The sequence below is a fragment of the Pipra filicauda genome, unplaced genomic scaffold (genome assembly GCF_003945595.2).
Source record: "Pipra filicauda isolate LSUMZ 115617 unplaced genomic scaffold, ASM394559v2 scaffold68_size4259465_pilon, whole genome shotgun sequence".
Classification (NCBI taxonomy): Eukaryota; Metazoa; Chordata; class Aves; order Passeriformes; family Pipridae; genus Pipra; species Pipra filicauda.
This window is the reverse complement of record NW_024104853.1, coordinates 1,295,094-1,315,070: the sequence shown is the minus strand read 5'-3', so window position 1 is coordinate 1,315,070 and position 19,977 is coordinate 1,295,094. Positions and strand designations below refer to the sequence as shown.

Genomic DNA, 19,977 nt, shown 5'->3' with positions numbered 1-19,977 from the left:
CAGCAAAACCCAGACAAGAGAGAGAGTCCTAGCAGAAACAGACATTGCAACAATTTTGTGCTTACTTAAAACTCCATTTTCTTTGTGTTGCCAAACCCAAGAGATACCATGCTCAATACTTTTTGGCAGGAATAATCTCTTTTTTCAAACTGCTGAGGACTCATGTAACACCTTATACTTGAGGGAACCACAAGCATTTTGAAAACAATTCTAAACCCCTGTTACCTTATAAGCTGGACACAGAGAGACTCTAAGTGAAAGCTTTTATAGAGAAAGGGAACATAATATTTTACAGAAAAATAAAATAAGAAAACCTTTGAAAGATAAATATCACAAAAAATCCTGCCACATTTTATGCAGAGAAGATGAAGATAACTTGATCTTTAAAAATAAATAATTTCAAAGTATTCTTGAATTTAGGCCAGTATTTTAAGCAGCATATATTAATTTGTTAGAGAAGAATTAATATGAAGAAAGGGATCCTTCCCCCTTGCTGATATTTATGAAAACCTTTCCATCAAAAATAGCCTGTCCAACTTAGGTTTTGATGTCGTAACACAGTGACAACTAGCAAAAGTTTACAATACTGGATTGAAATTCTGATACTTTCAGACAAAATGGTGGCTTTCAAAAAGATGGTTTTGCTGAAATAGCATTGCCAGCTATGTTTACTTTCTTAATTAGAGTGAATTGGACACATGGTTTAAGCTGAAGCTGTCTATGACAATGACCGTATGTTTATCCTATCTCTGTGTGTCACTGATTAAATGTTTAAAGCCGGAAAGAGCTTGTGAATCCTCAGTTCCCACTCATATCATAGAATCTGAGCAAATAAATTGTGAAACCATAACCAGCTGTACAGTAAGAAGAAACACTTGGACTCAGCTTTCTGTCTTATACAGAATCACAGCTACAACTATGCAAAAGTACACAATGATCAAGATCTTGTACATACTACAGTGACAGCATTACTTCAAGCAATTTTTAACAGATCATGATCAGCAGAACTCCTTGGGACAGCAGGCAACTATCCCTGTTCATTTTTATTACCCACTTTAATGGACACTCCATATGTCAATTCCAAAAGCCAGAGAAGATGAAGTGGTCTCTGGTATAATTTCCATAGTTCATATGACTGGAGGCAACTGCAGGATTAAAGAATTAAATCTTCCAGCAGTTATGAAGAAATTTTCAAGTATTCAGTCAGGAATTTGAAAAGGGAAGGTATTTTTATGTGGGAACAAGTTAAGCCAGCAGCACTTGCATTCAGTTAATTAGAATCAAAAGCGAGTGTTTCAGTCTTGGAGCTGATAAGGAGTGTGTGAATCAAAACACTGAGTTTGCAAAAAGTCCTGGGAATTCTAGTTAACTGAATGACAACACCAGGTGCTGTTAAGAAAAAAAAATGAATAAAGGGGAAACGCAGAGAGAGCTCTGTGGAGAATCCGGAAAACTGAATCACAGTGTGTGCAGACTCATTTCTTCAGTGCCCATATTTGCCATATTTTTATACCCAAGGACTCAAAGTAAACTTATCACAGACTCAATCTGCATAAATCCTCACCTGTGCATGTCACAGACACCCAAAGCACACAAAGTATTTGCTCCAACTAGGTTAAAGGATCAGGCCCTCCTGGAGTTGCAGATTTGGCAATTGGTGACTAATCAAAGTCAAGACAATTCTTGAAAATTACCTGAAAGTATATTGAACAGAGGGCTTTTTTGCTACTCAGATTGAAATTAAACAGAATTATTTACTATAACATAAAATTCTTCAATTATAAATTTTCAAGATCAGTCACAAGCTTCCTGGCACATGCATACTACGAAGTACCAATTTTGAGAAAAAAAAAAAATTGATGCTCCAGTTCAAAGATAATAACAGCAGAATGGATCAAGAAACTCATGGTATTCCAGGAAAAAAACCCCACTATTATTTTAGATGCAAGGATGAGAGCCAGCCTCTCTGGGTGAAAGAGGTTCAAAAATACATAAATTAGCTGCCTTTTTCTTGGCCTCATTCTTTCCTTTGGATAAGTGGAATTTAATGACGGCATGAGCAATATAGTAACTAAGTGCTACCAAAAGGATGGTTATCTCATTTTTTATGACAGATCTGCTGCTCAGTGACTTTTTAGGGTATCTTATTCAACTCAAAAATTCAGGAAAAAAATGAACACATTAAAACGCCCCTTGAGTTTCCTAATGGGTTAGTGAATAGAACTGACACAGTGGAATGTCTGATGGATGTCAGAGTTGCCAAGAGATAATAGAAATCTTCAGCCAGAAAGGAAGACACCTTAAGGTAGAATAGAATAGAATACAATAGAATAGTTTAGTTCCTATTGGAAGTGACCTACATTGATCATTTAGTCCAACTGCCTGACCACTTCCAGGCTGACTAAAAGTTAGACCCCCCTATTGAGGGCACCATAAAAAAGCCTCTTAGTGACAGGTCTGGGGCACTGATCACTTCTTTAAGGAGTCAATTCCAGTGTTTCACCACCCTCTCAGTAAATAAATGCTTCCTAACGTCCACTCTAAACCTCCCCTGGTGCAGCTTTGAGCCATTCCCATGCATATTGTTGCTGGGTCCCAGAGAGAAGAGATCAGCACCTCTCTCACTACTTCCTTTTCTCAGGAACCTGTAAAACACAATGAGGTCACCTCTCAAACTCCTTTTCTCCAAACTAGACAAACCCAGACATCTCAGCCACTCCTCACAGGACACTGCTTCCAGCCCCTTCACCAGTTTTTTATCCCTTCTCTGGACACATTCAGGGACTTTCCCACCCTTTTTAAATTGTGGGGCCTAGCACTGCACACAGGACCCAGGGTGAAGCTGCAACAGTGCTGAATACAGTGGGATGATCCTCTCTTTCGGCCAGCTGGTGATGCTCTGTCTGATGGGGTTTGCTCTCCTTGCTGCCTGGACACCCTACTGACTCACACTGAGCTGCTGCCAATCAGCATCTCAATCAGATCCCTTTTTGCAGGACTGCTCTCCAACCACTCCTCTCACAGTCTGTACTTTTGTTCAGGGCTACTCCGTACCAGATGCTGAATCTGGCATTTGTTCTTGTTAGATGTCATGCCACTGAGTATTTCTCAATGCTCCAATCTATCCATATTGCTCCGCAAGGCCTCTTGTCCCTCAAGAGAATCAACAGCACCTTCCAGTTTAGTATCATCAGCAAACATACTAATCATGGTTTCAACTCCTGTATCCAGATCATGGATAAAAATGTTGAATAGTATTGGCCCTAGAATTGAACCCTGAGGAACATTGCTGGTGACCCATCACCAGCCAGACGTACACTACAACCCTTAGATCTCTGCCCTTCAGCCATTTCTTTACCCAGAGCACTGTGAACCTTCTCCTCTCACACGTGAACAACTTGTCCAGGAAGACGCTGCAAGGGATAGCATCAAAAGCCTCACTAAAATATAGAAAAACTATATCCACCACCTTCCTATTACCCAAGGCAAGCCCCTCTGAGCCTGTCTATCCCCTCACACTTTTATATATTCCAGAAAATGTGACGAGCACTATTTGGTTAACGAGAGTCACCTATGAAATGCACAGTCTCATCTGGATAGGTGGCTGAGATGACCATAGCCGTTCGAGGAGCAGCTGAGGTCACTTGGTCTGTTCAGCCTGGAGAAAGGAGACTGAGGGGAGACCTCATTGCAGTCAAAACTTCCTCATGAGGGGAGGAGGAGGGGCAAACAGTAATTTCTTCTCTATGGTGACCAGTGACAGAACCCAAAGGAATGGCCTACAGGGGAGGTTTAGGCTGGATATTAGAAAAATGTTCTTCATCCAGAGGGTTGTTGGGCACTGGAACAGGCTCCCCAGGGAAGTGGTTACAGCACCAAGCCTGAGAGAGCTCAAGAAGTGTTTGGACAATGCTCTCGGGCACATAGTGTGACTCTTGGGGATGGTCCTGTGCAGGGCTGAGTTGGACTCGATGATCCTTGTGGGTCCCTTCCAACTCAGAATCTTCTGTAATTGTCTGACATACCAAGTTCCCTTTCTGCCATTACTTTTTTCCTGGTACAACCCAACACCCTCACAGAAGCCGTAGCGGACGCACAGGCACCCCGAGTAATCCACACCCCGCTGCCGGCCTGAAAGGGTACGCCGGGCCAGCCACTCCGCCTCCCCGCCACAGGTGCCCGGTAGGCGGGACCAGGCCACAGGCTACTCCGGCTGCTCCCGCCGGCGCCCCCTGGCCGCAGCAGCACGGCTTCTCGGCCCCGGCGCCACCGCCTCCTTTCGGGGCGGGCCCTGGACCAGCCTGTAGGCGTTGGAGGGGGAGAAAGTAACATGGTGGCCGCTTCCTCTCTAAACAGGAGCGGCGGCGTGTCTGGCAGTCCCTGAGGAAGCGGCGGGCGCGGGAAAAAGCTCGGGGCGGGGAGCGCCCCCTCTGCTGGCGTGTACGAGGGGCAGCTGTCGGCGTGCGGGCCGGCGGCAGGTGAGAGGGGCGGGAGGGAGCGGACGGAGGGGGCCTGACAGGCGAGGAGCCGGCGCTGGACCCGGCACCTCGCCCGCCTCCCACCGCCCCTGCCGCGGAGTGCGGGGCTCCGGCGGGGGACCCCTCTTCTCCACGCTACTCCTCGGCCTTCTCCTGAACGCGTCGGGAGGAAAATTCCCTCCTCGCTGGACAGGCAGGAGGTTCGGGGTGTTCCCCGGCGCCGAGCTGCCTGAGAAGGGCTCCTGCTCTGCCCCAGCAGAGCTTCCGTGCCAGGGATCGTCCTTACCCCGCACCGCGCGGGCCGGGAGGGGCGGAGACGCTTTCCGGGCTTTTTCACTTTAATTATTATCATGATAATGGTTAATTTCCCTGCTCCCGTTGGCCGCAGCCGCCCGAGGGAGAGCGGGGCTCTCCGGCTGCGCAGGTGGCAGCCGCTGCAGGTGAGTCCCCGGCAGCTGCCTTCTTTATTTCTCCATTTTTCTCTCCCTTTCCATACCCCGACTCCTCCCCTGAGCTCCGTCGTCAGCGTGTTTAACCCTTACGGGGGTCTGTGGCGAAATGGAGACCGTCAGCGGCGGTGCCGTGGCTGTGGGAAGGGTGTTTGAAGAGCAGGGGCAGTCCCTCCCCTCCCCATCCTGCACCCTGGTGATAAAGGCACCGTAGGTCATAGTCACGCCGTAATTGATCGTATCAGTAAGAAACGTAAAGTTCTGCAGATTTCACAAAAGGAAGAGCTTAAGCCGTAACTTTTAATCAGCCTATACTATCATCTGAGAATATCTGATGTGTCTTTGCTGCACGACCATATAATCTGTGTGATGACAGGATCTGGTGATATGCCTTCATCTGTCAAACAGTGAAAAGTAATAGTCACAGAAGCTTTAAATATGATGTAAGCTGATTAACTTTGCTGTTAATGTCAAACACAGTCTTTCAAATTTTTCAGAGCACAATTTAACATAATTGTTGATGCTGCAATCTTAGAAAGCGTGTGAAAACTGAACATTTTATTAAATCTAAATTTAATGTCTCGTCTATACCAGTTTTTTTAATGCTGTTGTCTTTTGCTGTTAAGTTCAAACATATTGATCACCGTAACTGGTCTACTCTGGCCTCCAATCAGGAGGCCTGGAGACACACCATCTATAATGCTGCTGATGCTTTTGAGAAAGCATGCAGGATCACTCTCGAGGAGAAAAGACAACGCAGAAAGAATCGTGTCTTGCAGAATATACCACCTAAGGAGTCTTTTTGCTGTGCCTTTTGCAACCGGTCATGCCTATCTCGTATTGGCCTTTTTAGCCACCAATGCGCTTGCAACAAACGTGGGTAGAGCCCTTCCCAAATCTTCGTTCACGAAGCCTAGCCATGATGATCAAACATATGGCAGACATGGACTGTTGTGTTGATACTAAATAATGCCTGTGGCTAAGCTTTTGTATCTGCATGAAGGCATAACCTGTAAAGAAACAGGATATTTGATCTTTCTTTTTTTTTCTGCAAGCTGTGTTAGTGTGACATCGCTAATATTTTCTTAGATTACTATGAAGTTTTTAACCAAAATACCTTTGAGTACGGATATGTTAGTAAAAAGAAAATTATTTGCTGTTAGTTTCATTGGCTATTTCTTTGTGTAGACTAAACACAAAGTTAGTAAAAGTTTTTACATCTCTCTTTTTAAGTGGCGTGTTAGGAGTTGAGGCAGTAAATGTTCTGTTCTTTGGGGAAAAAATAATGATGGATTGCAAACTACTTCATATCTGTTTGGAAAATGAAAGAATTCGTATTTGTATTTTTTTGTGAAAAGCAGTCATGACCAAACTTAAGTGATTAACCAGGTTACTAACCATACTAGCCGTATTTCAAATCCTTGGCACAAAGGACACAAAGTAAAAAACCCCAAAACTGTTAGATAGTTTGAGAATGCTTTTATTATAAATGTGACTGTCTTTTTTAAGAATTTTTTTTAAGAATTGACAGCTTTTTACCATTCCAGTGGATATTAAATGCTAATAATGCATTTCTGTCTTGAGAAGTGCAAGAAAAAAGTTCAGTAGAAACCAGAAATGTTTGTCTACATGACTTCTGACTTCTGTGTTAAAACAGTTACTAGCACAGCTTGATGCCTGTTAACTGCTAAACTCTCAATAATTGGATCTTTTTAAAAAAAGAGATCTTATAAATTAAGATGGGCATTTTCTTAAATACCTATGGATAAGTATAATGTTATATTTGGCTGTTTATTCATAGGTTAAGGTTGGCCTCTCCATAGCCCGAAGTAAAGTAGTGACATCTTCTTGAACCACGTCTTACATATTTGTTTGCTTATTTGAAGATCGTGTGTGCGATTTCTTTCCATCGATGTTTACATGGTTTTCATTGAAACAAACAAAAAAAAACTCGAGCAAAACTGGAATATTAAATGTTGGTATGGATAACATTCCTCTGATTCAACGTGTATTGAATTCTTGTTTGGAGTGGCAGTGAAATATGTATTGTCGAAATATAGTGCTTGAAATGGTACCTTTTTAAGCTTAGTTCTTTCTTAGGTCTGTATTTGACCAGTAGAGAATTGAGTTTGGAATTCAGCCTCAATATGCTTTTAAGGACAAATATGTTCAAATGTTCATCTTGATGCACTGTCTGGGTTTACTTAAAAATACAATAGGAGAAAAGACTCGGTAGAATGAGGTAGGACAGGTATATTGGCAAAGTCATAAGAGGAAATAGTAGTCATTTGACTGTTATGTCTTACTGTTATGCTTTCAGGTAGATTTCAATGGCAGGTTATCGGCACAGAGCAGTATTTATAAAGGCTAGCATGTTTGGTGATCTTCTTACTTAGAAGGGTTTCATGCCCTTCTAACTGAAATGACAATAAAAAGCACCTATAAGCTCTAAATGTGGCATCTTTTTGTTTAACGGTAGATTGCACTGTAGAAGGTTATCTGATAGAACTTTTTTTTCCTGTGCTTGCTAGTCATCCCAAGGCAAGGTTTGCCCACCTTCAGCATACTGCTTTCTTGAATAAAATTCAAGATATCGAAGGCCTTGGTGTACATGACCTATAAAATAATTCTTGGGTATCATAGTCATAGTTAGTAAATTGCTTCCCATGTGCCTTGCCAGGTAGTTGACCATACTGCTTATGCAAATCTGTAAAATGAAAATCAGTGTGCTGCACTGGGCATCATGAGACCTGCTTTCCTCCTGTAGTGCTTCAGATTGTAAACTGAAGTTCTGGGATTTTTTTATCTGCTTTTGAACTTCTGGTTTGCTACAGAAATTGTCCCTCTCTCGAAGTTGTTGCCCTTGGTTGTACAGAAATGTGATAATGCTTCTTTCCCATCCAATAAAAAAGGTAGTGGTGTTGAAAATACTAAATCCCCACGATCATAATGGGAATGTTTTCATTCTGCAAATTTATGGAGATAAAAGGCTCACAACTCTGACCTCTGTGCAAATGGTTATTAGAACTGAAGTGACTTAATTCAAGGCTGTTTCTGGACTATGACTTCTGGTGCAATGTGACTGTTTCATGTTCTTGTGAGTTATTCTTGTGAGTGCTCTGTCACAAAATATGAGCATGCAGATTTATTCTGAAGTTTTAGGAATAAAGTTACACTGTGCTTCAGGGTGTAAATGTGGTCCTTATGTTTACTGTTTGCTTTGATAGACAGGAAACTTGAAAACAGTGTTCAGAATTACTAAGATTATAATTATGTTCTCTATTTATGCCTGTGATTTTTTTTGTTGTTGTTTTTTTTTAAGAACAGCAAACTCAAGATTGTTGATATAAAGAACAGTAAAAATGTACCCATGAGTTCTTGGTGAATGTTGGCTTGCATGTCATTAAACATTCCATTTGCTGTTTCAGTTAAATGCAGTGAGCCAGTTTTCCTCTACTCTGCTTTCGTCTTCATATTTAGTGTCACTTCAGTTCCTTTCTTTTAGTCTCAAAAACCTCTTTAAGGAGACTTGATGCTTTACAAGTATGTGTTTTTCTGCCTAAAAAATATTAAAAATAGTGTAAATCAAGGATTAACTTGCAAATCAAGTTGTTCAGTTCTGGCAGCAAAAGCTGAGATTACAATTACAAGTCTCCAAAGCAGTAGAAGCTTCATCTTGAAAGTGTTTTCCATTTGTGAACAAATTGCAGCTCAACCACAAAACTATCACCAAAGGGTCAAAGAACACCATGTTTTTGCTTTCTTTCTGAACCTGTATATTTCAGTGATTGCTTTTGTCTTTGTAATTAAGTACAACCTTTGATTAATAATGCGTAAGCTGAAGTCTAGCTACTGATGAATTCTTCAGTGCTACTCTTCCCTTTTGCAAGTCTTTGCAGTGTTGAGGCATTGTGACTGGTGAAAGCAAGACTTTTTTTTTTCCTTCCCTGTTGAGCAACCCACTGCTGCTGTTCCTGGTGTCACATAACATGGCTCCAGCCTTCTTTGCTATTATCTGGTGAAGAAGCTATACTGTCACCCGGATAAGAAACCTGACATAGGTGTAAGCCTTGTGAGTAAAATATCCTCCTGCTGTGTCTATGTAATGTGTGTATTCTGCTTTAGGAAGGAATAAAAGCGTGCATAAAAAGGGATAAAAGTTGGGAGAAAGAGCCACAACTAAAGAACAGCTACATAGGAGCAGCATATGAAGAAAAAGAAGTTCAAGCACTTAATTAATGTTTCAGGAAAATGGAGAACTCAAGGCATCTATAGGTGTGTAGTTAAGCCCTGAAGCTTCTATGGGATATCCATCTCAGTCTAACAGAAAGTTATAGAAAGGAACAATAAGGTAAACTGCTGAGTCACAGCAACAGATTATTCAGTTGGTTACTCTAATCATCGCATAGGCCTATCGCAAAAATCTGAAAACTGGTACGACCAGTTCTCAATAGCTGATCAGTCAGCCATCCTTGGAAATACCAGCAGCAGTATGCCTAGACGACAGAGTAATTTGTACCTATGCCTTTATTTTCTTAAGCTTGAAATCTCACAATCGTATTTTAAGTAATTAGTGTAATGAGAATGTAAACTGCTGGGTATCTAGATGCAAGTGGCAGAAGACTGTTGTGTTTGGAGGTAATATGAACTTAAGTATGCCAAGGTGGAGTTTTTTGGGGGGCATAGATAATATCTTCTGCAGGTTTCCTTAAAATGACTCCTAAAAAATAAGCTGTGTCTTTTACAGAGGAGATGCTTGCAAGGATGTGGATAACCTGAGAAATGTTTAATGTATGTAAAACATACGGGTCTTGCCAAGATTCTGAAACTGCGAAAGATGTGACTGAAGAGCGGTATTGACAGAAGTTAATTTTAGCCTAGGGGGACTCATGTTTCTAGGCTTCCTTCTTCCCCTGTTATCCACCATTTACGTTTTAAGGGCTAATTCCCGATGAAAGTCTGACTTTAGGTGCTCTCAATTATTGTTGAAGCTCCTCTTCCAGTTCCTATGGAAAAAATCTGGGAAGGATAAGTTTGGTTTTCTGTGAGGTTAAGTTTGGTTTTCTGTGAGGTTAAGTTTGGTTTTCTGTGAGGTTAAGTTTGGTTTTCTGTGAGGTTAAGTTTGGTTTTCTGAGCAGATGTCACATACATTTATGAGTAAAATTTGGATCTTGCAGGAGGAGGAAGAATACAAATAATTTTATTTAAGCTTTGTAAGTCACAAACCACTGTGATGTATAGATGTGGTTTGCTAATGATTGGGAGCAATATGTCTCTGACTGTTCATATCCAAGTTTGTTTTCAGTTCTGAGTATTAAAAGATAAGCAGGACATAAAAGATCAAATTTCCTAACAGCATAAATATGTTCCTGTTTTCTCAAAATTGTGATGAAACCAGAAAAAGCAAGTCTACATGTCTCCTGTACAATATTTATTTGACTTAAAGAGAATTCTTGCAGTTAGAATCATCAGTGAAAGACTTGAGTTTCTTCTGACCTTAAGTTCTTGCATGATCTTGGAGATGCATCTACACTTAGCTTTTTTTTTCTTTTCCCTTTTTGTTATGCCTTAGCAGTAAGTAAGTAGTAATTCTCCCTGTACCCTGAACTGTTCATTATGTTTGTGCATATAGTATAAACATATCGCTGAAGTTTTCCACTACTAATAAAAAAAAAACAGGCAAACTTGGAGTTGTACTGGCATAAAAAACCTCAAGTCACAAATAGAACAGACTTTGCAAACAAAAAATAGGTTTTGCTAGCAGTGGTATACTTACAAAGCGGCTTCTACCAGAATACTTATATGTCTCTGAAGAGCAGAATTCTTTTGTGGACTTCTGGCTATGCTAGTACAGTTCTAGGACCAAACCTTATAATAAAAGGAGGAGTATGTTGTTCGGGATTGGGTACATCAAGTAGCAAGTTTACCTTTGAAAAAAGGCACAGTATGTGACCTTTGCTTTCTTAAAAGACAGTGTCATTTCAAACTCTGATGTATATACTTTGCTGCATTTTTCCTTTGAACTTTTTTTGTAGACATCTACTTGTAAGATGTGTGAAAGCCTGAAGTTCTTTTGGGTTATGATGACTCATTCACCATGAATGTAATGACTAATGTGACATTTCAGTTTATTTTAAAGAAAAGAGAACAAATCCTGTATAAAGACATATACAGCTTTTCTTCTTTCTTCTGTGATTCAGTTGTACAGTGTATGTGCACTGTTAATCTCAAAACCTGTCCTTCTTAGTCTCTTTGATCCAACTGATTCTGCTAGGAATAAAAGATATTATTTACTAAGTCACTACTGTACTATTAAAATGTTTTTCTAGTTATATTAGTAGTCAGGTGATGCACAAGTCTGAGAAGGGAAACTGTTTTGAACCTAAAATGTCTAATTGTCTCTTGTACCTTTTTTGAAATCTTACCCTTAGCTGGTATGCTTTCTGGATTAAATATGTGAGCTGAAATACTTTGCATTTAAGTTGTCCAGGTTGTTAAGTGCAAAACTAATATTTCCATTTATATCTCTACTCTACTTGTCTGTGTGGAATTTTGATAGTGCCCTAGACCTGGCAAAGGAAGAAGGAAATAAAAAAAAAAAAAAAAGTAAAGGATTAAAACTATGTCATAGAGGACAGTGTGATGCCCTTTCTTTTAAGCAGGGACTGAATGATGGTAGCCCACCTCTAAGGTAAATCCTCTGACAACATGATTATCATCCCACCTGCCTCTTCCAAGAGCCAGTAGAATGTTAAAGTGCACAGTAAAGTGGAGCAGTATGCAAGGAGGAAAATTATGTATACTAATGTATACTTGGGAGAAGATTGTGAGGGCTGGCATAGGTGTGTTGTTACTGTTTTGCTTTAGGTTTTGTTTGGGGTTTTTTTGTGTTTTCTCTTTTTTTTTTTTTTTTTTTTTTGCAAAAGTAGAAATTATGAATTGCCCTCCACCTTATGCAGAGAAATGAATGTAGAGGGTCTCAAATGTTTTGTGCGTGCCACAGCAACTGAGCACTAGGACTGTGCTGTTCTGTAGATCATGTGGGATCAAATCTTGGGATTTGGAAACAATTTGGAAAAATCTAAGATCAGTTCTCTAAGTAAATTGAATCAATCCATTTCTAGATGGTTAAATTAGAAATAAGAATGCTAACAATTGTGAATTATATCCACAATTTTCATGGCCTGCTTTAGGAAACAGTTTTTTATTTTAAACATATTAATAAATCACTAAAAATATTATGGATCAAAACAACAAAAATACATAAAAGCATGCATAAAGAATATTTTAAATAGGAAGACAAATGCATGTGTTAAATTATGACCGAAATGGATGGTATACTCTTAGTGATGATTTAACTTAAGCACTTCTTTTACTGGCTAAAGTCTGTGTAGCTTATCCCAGAAAATCAGGTTCCCTGTAAGTGTTTTGTCTGACAACTCCACAGTGCGTTGAGTAATACAGTATAGATATTTCGAGTGTCATGTGGTGATATAATAAGAAGGCTCAAAATAGATATAACATTAGACTTCACAATTATCACATCTGGTGTGTGATAGGACTTCGTGAAGAGAATCTCAAGCTTGCCATCCCTTGATAGCTTTTTTCATGTTTGAGGAAAATATGTATTGATACTTATGTCTGTATAAGTAGTACCTTTTTAGTATATTATCTTTTGTGATTATTTTCTTCAGAAGTTCTTGCGTTACACACCATTTTAATATTCTGATGAGCTCAATTTAACGTACATTCAGAATACTGAAATATGGGATTTAATGGATTCAGGTGTTTAGTTCTCCTGAGTATATATATTCAGAAATATAAGTGAGCACAGCAGGAAGCAAGAGTTGGTAACGAAGGGCTTTTAAGGGCTGGAAACAAGAGTTTCTTTACACATATTATGGAATTTGGAGAGAAAAAAGATTTATTGGTTTTGTGCTAAGTTTCTATGTAAACATCAGATGTCTTGTTTGTGTCAGAAGTGGTTGAAAATTTTAAGAGAAAAGAAAAAAAAATACAAGTCAGATTTTCCAGGAATGGGGAGAGTAGTATAGATACTAAGTAAATAGCTTGTCTTTAGAAAATTTAGCTAAACATTTGACAGTACAGAAATACTTACGAAAACTGAAGGCATAAGTTTTCAGGAACCATGCTCCTGCCTAAGGTCTTTATGCATTTTTTATGTTTGTGGTAGCTTCATTGCAAGTGACCTATGCAGTGAGTGCTCTAGACTCGTAGGTCTAGCCTCTTTCCAAATCTTCTGCAGATGTGCTAACGCAAACCCTCACTGCAGAAATGTGCTGCAGATCAAGATTGTGGTGTGCTGGTGCAGTAGAAAGAGCAAAAAGACAGATCCTCCCATAAAATTCTCACTGCTGCAGTGTAAGACCAAAAGCATGAATATTCTAGCTGCTGTCAAGTGTGTGGTTTGGACTTAATTTTAAGACATCTTGGCACAAGAGAGTTTCTTAATGAGGAGTTGGCAAGAGGATTAAAAGACAGACTTCTGAAGTGTTAATAAGCTCCCCTCAAGCTTGAAAAGCAGCTGAGAAAGAATAAAAATGCTGACCTGAAACAAGTGGTTTGAGGCTGGTATCATAGGCCAACCAGAAATGGGAGTCATCCTCTTGATAGCCATGGAAAGAGTTCAGTGAGGTGAGGATAGGCTGCAAGGCTCTGAACCTGTCTGTGAAGCAGCCTGTGTTTGGTGGGTTTGTCAGTGAAGAAACCTACAGAGAAGAATAGTGTCTTCCTGCAGAGTTTTTTTTTTTACCGAAAGATAAAAATGAGGAAAATCATAGTCCTCAAAAACAGTGAGTGAGTTTTCCACTATGGATTTGTGGTGCCCTTAGAAGATAATTTCAAGCAACTCACGGCTGATTATCTTGTAGATGGCTAGCAAAAATTAAGTCAAATAATGATTCTGTGATCAGGCAACTCTCTATCCATGATGATTCTAGCAAAATATTTTCAATGTTAACTATTTCAATGCTTAGTAGAGAGAGCAACAAGAATGAAAATATCTCAAACTCTTACAGCTTACTTTGAGTAACTTCTCAGGTAGATTTGAAACAATATTCTTTCTTCTCTCCTTTGACCTCTCAAAACCAAAACATAGTCCACCCTCACCCTGAGCAAAAAAGGGCACCAAAAAACCTACAAAAAGCAATCTAGGAGATCTGGGCTCCCAGAAGGAATTTAATCACTGGACTTTTGTCTCTTGACTTTTCTTTCACTGTTTTGTTTTTGTTTCAGGCTACTATATTTGGCTTTTTTCCAAAGGAGTTTCCAATTACAGAAAGAGTTCTCTAACAATGTTTCCAGGGCAGCAGATGTTTCACTCATTACATAATACTGAACATAGCTAACCTTTAAAGCTTTTAGCTGGGGCAGTAAGTCCATTTTATAAAGTACTTTTCTTACTCTGAGGACTATGTTGTTGTTGTTAATAAATTTTCTCTCTTGAACTGTTTTCTGTTATGTGAATGAACAGTTTGGGTACAACACTGATGAAACAAGATTAAACTGGTTTATTAAATGAGTGTAGCTGGACTGCTTGCTGATTATCATTCTTCCTGTCTCACATCTTTTCCATTTCTGCTTCCTATCCTTGGCAATAGAACTTAATTTACTGGTCCCAAACTTGCCTTCATTGATTCCAGCTGCTTGTTGAGACTGCATAGGTCAGTTCAGAATTTGCTTTTTGGCCTCACATGTCTATAACTGCTCCAATTTTTATACCATTGGACAACTTGAAATTACTGTATAATAGGAAAATTTTAAGTGTTGAATAATAATATAGTAGAGTTAGTCTGGATAGTCCAGAGTAGGTTGGGTATTTTTTGGATTTAGGGTTTTGGGGGCATTTTTGTTTGTTTGGGCTTTTTTGGCAGTGTTTTTTTTTGTGTGTGTGTGGAGGTGGGTTTTTTTTTTGGTGGTGGTGTGTTTTTTGTTTGTTTTTTGGGGGGGTTTTGTTTGCTTGCTTGATTGATTTTTTTTTTTTTTGTTGTTCTGTTTGTGTTGTGTTTTGTTTTCTTTTTTCCTCCACTTAGAATTTTTCTGACTGAAAAATTTTCATAGTCCTGAGCTTCCTGGATTACAGTGTCCATTAACTTAGTGATATTTTTAGTGAATGCATAAGTAGCTGTTCAAGTTGCTATCACAAAAGTTTGCTTCTGAAAGCTTTGTTATGTTTGCTACAGGCATTTATATCATCACATCATTGCCCCACTGTTTTGTATCAGTGGTAACTGGTTTTGCTGACAGAATAAATCAGACTAAATGTACAGCTCTGCTTCCTAAAACAGAATCTTAAATTGTTAATAGTCTGGTTTTGAGTCTTTTCTGAATAAATTTGGAGCTAGTTTCCTCACTTCCTTTGATAATCTTTGCTCTAGAAATCTAAAGAATTGCACACAGGACAGGAAAACATAGAAAATGCTAAAAAAATTAAAGGTAATGGGAACAATAATATATTTTGTTTAAGGGGGAAGTGTTCTCCATTTTTTCTAAAACATGTCTGAAAAGTTTTAAGACTTCTCAGTAACAAAATTGATGCTTAAGCAGCAAACAGTATATGACTAGAGATTTATTGCTATCTAATTATCACTTATTACAATACTGGATTTGGAAAATCAGTTCATTTCATCACTGCCTCCTCTTCTGTGATGCACACTATTGCATCATTTAAAATCCATGGTTTGAAATTAGAAAGGAAATCTGCATTGGGAGAATATTTTCTCTTCCTGTTTCCTGCAATATGAGTGGTGTATTTGTTAGTGGCTCTCATGAAAATGTTAGTAACAAATCCCCAAAGAGAGACACCAAATACCTGTTGTAGTTGAGTTTCAAAAAATTGTGGTTGTCTTAAGTAATTGTAGAAGTGATAATTAAATATGTGAGAAAGATCTCTTGATTTCCCACCTGTGGTGTTCTAGCCTTTGGTCTTTGGGTGCTAAGTATGTCTGTTAATTTGATAGTTAAGATTTATTTATTTAGTCAATTTATAAAATGCAGTTTGTTTTTCAGTATTAGCTGTAGAACTGTGTATGACATATCAGAAGCTTAAAGCAGAAGTGACCTTGTTCTCAAACATTCACCGTTTGCAGAACTGTGTTGCTCTGAGAACTGTTTTTTGTACAGGTGGAGGCAAAAATCCCCCTACTATTTCATCAAATTATTTCTAGGCTTGGTACCTTTGCTTCCATGGGAATCACTTACCTGAGGTGATTTGCTGTGATATTTCTTCTCATTTCCTACTTTAGTGCCCTGATCTGTTTGGAATGCTTTAGAAAACTTTCCCACCAAGTTGATTCATTTTGTGCCTGATTTTTGTGTTCATATGCTGTCAGGAAACAGTCTGGTACACAAACAGCCAGTGCAAAGTCAACATTGTTTTCTTTGCATCTGTGAAAATTTGCAACAATTTAGCTATCTGACACAAAAAGCCATTTTAGATTATATTCAGTACAGGACCTTGATACAACTTGCTTTCTGGATGAAGTTCAAATAACTCATGAAAGCCATCTTATTTTGTCTTTCCTTGTCCTTATGTTTATTTTTCCAATGTTAGAGACCTCTATAAGATAATCAACTTGTAGGTTGTAAGCTGTTTCATTTGTGCAACTATTACATTCTCAAATGTTTACTTGAAAACTTCTAGGAGGGAATGGTTCTATATTTGCATATATGCATGTTCAGACCAAAATGCTTGTGACATCCAGCCATTCTTGTTCCACAGCTGGTTGTGTTAAGACAGGTAGAAGGTGGACATTGCATGTCTGTGAAGTTGTTTTTGCAACTCTGGTTTTTCTAATACTCGTGATTTAGCGAAGGGACTGTAACTGTTACTTCATTAAATAATTTTCATGACAAATCACGACAATGGGAGATGCAATCCAAAAAAGAAAGATTTCTAATACTTTTTTTTCTCTTGCTGTTGACTGTCCGTGGCTAATAATTTGTTGTCCTTTTTTTTTTTTCTGTTTTAATCCTGTTCAGTGCTAATGGTGTGCTTGAAGTAATGTTACATTACCTTGTCTTTTGCTGTGGTGTGTGTATAAGTGTGTGTATGGGGGGTGGTGGTGCTGCTGTATACACTTCATATTCTTACACATTCTAAAATGTGCTTCAGAGAACTCACATATAGATGTCTGTGTAACTTTCCTGTGTGTTGCAAGTGACGCCTGAACTGTTCGATAACCACCTTGTTTCATCTGAACTCACTTAACTTTGCTGAATAGTTTGTAATGTTCCGTTCTGTAGTAATTTTAATTTACCTTTGATGCATAGGCAAGATCTGATTTCTGCTGTGCAAGTGAAATGTGTAAGCTGCAATTGCACACTTCCCTTAGTAGAAATGGATTTGCTTAAAAGTGGCTGTGGCATGGACAAGCACACTGATGTGAGCAGGAACAGTGCATGTATGCTGGAATGGACAAGAAAACGGAATTGCCAACTGCACTATGTTGGTTGTTAAATGGTAGTACTGCTGGCTGTCTTTGCACTTTTGGTGTACATATGAGCCTGTGTGGATACATAAGTGTGTTAGAATCATAACTGTATTTTGTGTTTTAAAAAACACCAACAAACAATCTAAAGTTTTGGTTGCCAAGTGTAGTCCATGATTGCATTCCTCATTGCTTTTCTAAGTGATTTCAACTATTAACTTCCGTGTCTTGAAATCCAGTTAAAGAGAGACAAAATTTGAGGCAATGAGAACAAGAGCAATCATTCAGATTTATTACATACAGTTAACATTGAGAACCACCTTCACTGTGTTCTTTCTGTTACTGTGTAATACAATTAGGAAATAGTTACAAAATTATCACCATCCCTTATGGATCCATATGGACACTGAGGTTTGTGATTCCTCAAACAGTATTGCTCATATTCTTAAAACAGAATTCCAGTTGTTGTTTTCAGTTTATTTGGCTTATACTGAAGTATCTTTTCAGTTTATTTGGCTTTATAGACTTTAAAAAGAAGGTCTTTTGTTTGACTTTTATGTTGGCTTTTTTTTCAATGTATCCTGCATTGTCATCGTGCAACATGAAGGTAACAGTTTTTACTTTTAGATTTTTTTTTCCCCCTGAAAGGGTATAGTATGTTACAATAAAAATCTCAATATTTTCTAAGTGTTGAGTTTTTCTGTTACTCTTGCGATGTACAAAAATCTGCTTGTGGAAAATAGAGGACAATAGCTTTTGAAGTTATTCTTGGGAAAATTGCTGTGATAAACTTACAGTATGTTTGTTCCCTTGTCTATTAAGAGGAGCAGTGTTCATACTTATTTTTCTGTGAGGTATCACAAAAATAGTGGAAAATAGCAGTGGGTTCATCCTGTCCCCCACAAAGCCTGTGTTTATTTCTTTCCTTCTAGAAGGCAAAGTATTCTTGGGCCTACTGAATTCTGCTATTTCTATTTGTGTGGCCATCTGCTGATTTGTAATGTAGTCTCCGTGTTTCCAAAGCTATTGCATTAAAGAAGGTCACTATCGCTTTATTAGGAGCTGTTACTTGAAAGGTCCATTTTGAGTGATCCTGTTGCTTTAAATCTTTCTGAAACTGGAGAACAAATTCTTGAAGAGCTGACTTGTAGTGTTTATTTGAAACCTTACTTATCCGTGTAGAAAAGGAACTGTTTTGAGAGACTGAGAACATTTTGAAAAACTTGCTAAATGTTGTGCTGACATACAAGGCTTTTGTGCCAAATTTCTCAGCTGAATTGTCTGATGACTCTGACTTTTTCCTGCCACATGTTAAACAGGGTTTCCATGAAGTAAAACATAGCCATGGCAAAGAGGGAAATATCAAAGACACAAGTGTATGCTCCTTAGCAAACAACTGCTATGGTTTTATTGATGCCCATTGGTAAAAATATAGCAATGAAGACTCTCTTCATTTGCGTTCTAATATTTCAAATCTTAATATTTAATTTTTTTAAGTGCTTTTAAATTTTTCTCTCTGTTTTCCCAGGAAAACTAAGTTCTCACTTTAAAACATATTTGAGGACAACATTAGTGCAATTCCAGGAACTACAGCTGTGATTAAAAAGACAAACTCTTGTGAGATTTTTGATGTATTCTGTTATCATAACTGTTTGGGTTTTTTCCTGATCTCCACGTTAAAATTAAATGTAAGCCATGTTTTTAATGTTGCATCAAGAGAACATGGTACTGAGTGGTGTGAACATAACCCAGGTAATAAAAGGCTGGAACATTTAACAAATGTTTTGGGTTTAAAAAAATAAATTATTAGGATGCCAACCATTTTGCTACTTTTAGCAGCTTGTTCCAGTAATTTTATTTCTTACACGTCAAGTGCAAACGGTACTTTGCAGATTACAAGATATTCTGGCTCAGGACTTTTTTTTGAGGGGAGCGTGGAGAGTTTGGTTTATTTCTTTATTTCTTTCTTTGTAATTCTGTGAAAAGTGCAATCATCTGAGAGGCAAACTGAAACATCTTCACAGTTTTATGATTAATCCAGTGTAGGTCAGTGCTGCTGCTGAAAGGGGCATACTGCTGCTGCTTTTGTGCTGACACAGGGAATCGCTGTAGAATAGTGTTCGCTCTGGTTGAACACTAAGCAGTCTCTGCCAGGTTAGCATTCAGCCAGAGCAATTTCTTGTTCCAGTTCATTACATGGTTGCACAAACTATAGTTCCAGACAGAAGTGAAGGTGGAAATGAGCAGTGGCAGTATGAGAAGGGACCTTTAAACAGAAGTAGCAGTTTATAGAAGACGAAGTTGAAGGCATCACCCCTGATTTTCTTGCTGACTTGCTTGCCTGTAAGGGGCTTTATTGCTCATTTCATGTTTTTTTATGACAGTAAAAAGGGTAAACTGATGCAAGTTCTGTACCTAAATGTAATTCAGAAGATTCACAAGTAGCTATGGCTCTGGAGTAATTTTCTTGTTCTTCGGGAGAAGTTGCATAATTATGTGCTAAAATTTCATAGTAAATATGCAGGATGGATAAGTGATTTTTCCCTCAGTACTTGGTACACTTATTATCAAAAGTTTTAGAAGTCTTTTAAACTGTAAAGA

General features: G+C 38.6%; 1 protein-coding gene across 2 annotated transcripts in view; it reads left to right on the top strand.

Moving 5' to 3' along the window:
* The first annotated feature begins 4,300 nt into the window (after positions 1-4,300).
* Positions 4,301-19,977, top strand: part of DENND4C (DENN domain containing 4C) — a 70,076-nt gene continuing 54,399 nt past the window's right edge. Inside the window, exon 1 of one of the 2 annotated variants that reach the window (XM_027722332.2) lies at positions 4,301-4,478. The gene's annotated coding sequence lies outside the window, so the exon portion shown is untranslated. Of the gene's footprint in view, positions 4,479-4,837; positions 4,919-19,977 lie in introns of those variants that run through there. The other variant, XM_027722333.2, reaches the window with a different exon arrangement.